The following is a 3,838-nucleotide window of genomic DNA, read 5'->3' as shown; positions in this document are numbered from 1 at the left end:
CTTCTCACTACAGGTAGGTGGGTGTTAACCCTCGAAGAACCCTGGAGGGGATTTTTCCCGTGGGTTAACAGGGCCAGACCACATCCAAACAGGCATCACTTGGATTTGCTCGACTGGTTTCTCCAACCAGTAAAACGCCACTGCGTTGCCTCCTAAGCCCGGCACATGCATTCCTCTCAGGAATGCACTGTAAATTATGTCTGTATCTCACCAGAGTTTTCCTATACTCCTCCCTTACATCAAAGTAGTGACTCCTTAATGACATCTTTTAAAAAATTCCACCAAAGTAGTCCCATTTCATCCTCTAACATAGTCCAAACTATATAACAAAACAATGTATACATAGTTACACATTTTACACATCTCACAGAAACAGTGATAAATCTAACATTGCTAATGCAGTTCTTGGAGCACTTCATGGCCTTATCTGTGGATCTGACCACCTGGCCTTAACTTTCAAAGAGACCCAGGTTGCTGGTTGGTGGTAAAGAAGCAAAGGCAATAAAAATGGGTTGACAGAGAAATGAAATCTGGACTTTGTCTTATTTTGTTCAGTTGCAGAGCAAGGCACATGAGGAAGAAATAGTTTTCCATAAATCTAATTGCATCAACACTAAAAGATAAAGGAACATTTGCATACATTCAAAAGCTGAGGACAGTTCAAGGACCTCTAAGCTCCCATAATAATATTTATATATCAAATGGGATTATGGTTTTGGATAAGCTGAATTAGGTCTAAGGCTGAGGTCAGAGGAACTGCATTTTGCTCTTCTGTCAGGACAATATTCCAGCAACAAAGAAAACTGTGGTAGTGACAGGTCTACGCACCTCAGTGAATGACATTTGCCAAGCAAAACTGGTCTTTAAACTGGTCACAGCAAGATTGAACTGAAGAATCTGGTACCTTCACAACTCACTGTCAGTAGAATGGTGCTTTTAGGATTCAGATGCACAACTTCAGCAGATATTAATTTCAGAATAATTCAAACATTGCATGGCCCAACTCAAATCAAAAGACTTGCAGGGCCTTCACCACTGGGCCTGCTGGTCAGAAATAGCTTCAGCTATTTCTGCAATTGAAGATCAGAATCCTCCTGGACTCAGGAACTGGGTGATCCCAGAGATCCAGTCCTATAGTACAGTTCTCAAGACTCATTTATTTATTTATTTATTTATTTATTTATTTATTTATTTATTTATTATTTGAATTTCTAGCCTGCCCTCCCCAGCCAAGGTCAGGCTCAGGGCAGGTAGCAACAATAAAATCATATGCCACACACACACACCAGTAAAACACTTAAAATGTTAAAAATATACAATCTTATAAACCGCAGGTGGTGTACAATTCATATAGCACCTGCTGCATCATATCAGGCAGGCAGATAGACCCCTTTAGAATAAATACACTAAATTACAGAAGACAGAGGGGGGAAGTAGGGACGCCAGCATAAATAACACCTGTGGCTGCCCTCAGTTACAGGCCTGGTGGAATAGCTCTGTCTTACAGGCCCTGCAGAACTGATATTACTAGGTAGAACATTGCAGAAAAGGTCTTTTTTTTTTTGTAAAGATTTTATTTGTATTATTGAAAGGGTACAGGAAAAAAAAGGGAGGGATGAAGCATTATAAGTATAAAAACAATACACTATTAAAAAAATAAGCTCAGATACATATTGTAAGGCTTTCTCTATATTAATAAAAAAATGTTACAAAACGTCATTCTATTATTCTACTTATATTAGTATTCTATTATGTAAAAGTCTAAAGTTACTTAACAGTTCTTTATAACAAGTTAAATAATATTTAACCATCGCATTTCATTCAGTTAGCTAGAGTTCATATAATTGTAGAATGACACCCACTTTTCGTCAAATTGCTCTGTAGATTCACTGGATTTTAGGTTTATCTCAAAAGTCATCTTGGCCATGCTGGCATATTCCAATAGTTTTTCTTTCCAGTCTTCTATTTCGGGTATAAGAGTTTGTTTCCAAGTTCTTGCAAGAACCGTTCTAGCTGCTGTCGTAGCATATTTGAAAACGTCATAAAATTTCGAAGGCAAGTTAGGTGGCACTATACTGAGAAGATAGGATTTAGGATCAAATGTTAACTTAATATTGAACATTAACTGAAGTTCTTGATGGATTCTTTTCCAATATGTTTGTAACTTTGGACATGTCCACCAGACATGAAAATAGGAGCCATCAGTATCTTGGCATTTCCAACAGGCACCTCTTTTTCCGGGAGTAATCATATGGGAAAGCTACTGGGGGAACCTCCCAGGCTGGCAACAAATGTATTTTGATCAAACTTCTGTTGAAGGTGGTCAAATGATTCTTTTCTTTCTGGTTGTTTGGCAGATTTATATTATTTATAACACAAACGTTGGTGTAGCATTTCCAGGACTACAAATGCTGAATAGCCAGGTCCTGTGGGAAGCAGAGAGGGATTATGAAGGCAAACATGCAGACATTTCTCCAAAGGGGGAGAGTCTGCAAACACAAGGATGCCTGACTGCAGCTGCTGAGTAATCAGCACTGACTGTTCCAGCAAGAGCAGGAAATACAAGAGTAGGATTTCCCCTAATAATTTCTCACTTGATTTGGCATAAACTGTCATACCTTGATTTATGTCATGAAAGCGTTAGAAAACAGAGCCAGTGTGGTGCAGTGGTTAAGAGCAATGGACACTAATCTGGAGAACTGGGTTCAATTCTTCACTCCTCCATATGAAGCCTGCTGGGTGACCTTGGGCCAGTCACAGTTCTCTCAGAACTCTCTCAGCCCATAAGGAGGCAGGCAGTGGCAAACCACCTCTGAATGTCTCTTGCCGTGAAAACCCCATGAGGAGTCACCATAAATCAGATGTGACTTGATGGCACTTTCCACCACCACCAATGTTAGCAAAAGACTCATGAGGAATTTGAAGGGGAAGGGAAGAGGGTAGTGGTGGAGATTATTGCTGGGAACTGAAGGGCTAAGACATGAAAGTGTTTTTCAATTTGCGTCTCATAGTTTAATTGGGGGGAGGGGCTGTGGCTCAGTGGTAGAGCATTTGCTTGATATGCAGAAGGTCCCAGGTTCAATCCCTGGCATCTCCAGTTAAAGAAACCAGGCAAGTAGGTGATGTGAAAGACCCCTGCCTGAGACCCTGGAGAGCTGCTGCTGGTCTGAGTAGACAATACTGACTTTGATGGACCAAGGGTCTGATTCAGTATAAGGCAGCTTCATGTGTTCATGTGTAAATTTCAGCTTTCAGCCCAGCAGAGAGACATTGTACTGTAGTGAGTAGTGTATTGGACTAGGCTCTTAGAGACCAAGGTTGAAATGTCACTCTACCATGGAAGATTGCTGGGTACCTAGGGTTGCTGGCTCCAGGTTGGGAAATACCTGGAGATTTTGGGGGCGGAGCCTGAGAAGGCCAGGGTTTGGAGATGGAGTGACTTCAATCCCACAGAGTCCAACTGCCAAAGTGGCCATTGTCTCCAGATGAACTGATCTCTGTTGCCTGGTGATCAGTTGTAATAGCAGGAGATCTCCAGCCACCACCTGGAGGTTGGCAACCCTATGGGTACCCTATCTACCACATGGAGTTGTTGTGAGAATAAAATGGAGGAGAGAATGAAGTAAGCTGCTTTGGATCCCCATTGCAGAGAAAAGAGGGGTATAAGTAAAGGAGATAAACCAATCATGAGATGGAAGCAAAAAATGGTGATTGAAACTTGCTTTGAGCAGGTGAGGAGGATAAGCTTCCTCAGTCTTTGTTGACATCTACCATTCCTCTCTATCCTAAGAGGCTGACGATAATTACAGCTCCCTCCTAGGTCAGTATGGAACCAAGA

General features: G+C 41.3%; 1 non-coding gene across 1 annotated transcript; it reads left to right on the top strand.

Moving 5' to 3' along the window:
• Positions 1-3,025: 3,025 nt before the first annotated feature.
• Positions 3,026-3,097, top strand: TRNAI-GAU (transfer RNA isoleucine (anticodon GAU)). Its single transcript has one exon. It is a non-coding gene; the product is annotated as a tRNA-Ile (tRNA).
• Positions 3,098-3,838: the final 741 nt, after the last annotated feature.

The sequence above is a fragment of the Euleptes europaea genome, chromosome 3 (assembly GCF_029931775.1).
Source record: "Euleptes europaea isolate rEulEur1 chromosome 3, rEulEur1.hap1, whole genome shotgun sequence".
NCBI classification, from domain to species: domain Eukaryota; kingdom Metazoa; phylum Chordata; class Lepidosauria; order Squamata; family Sphaerodactylidae; genus Euleptes; species Euleptes europaea.
This window is presented reverse-complemented; position numbering and strand designations above follow the sequence as displayed.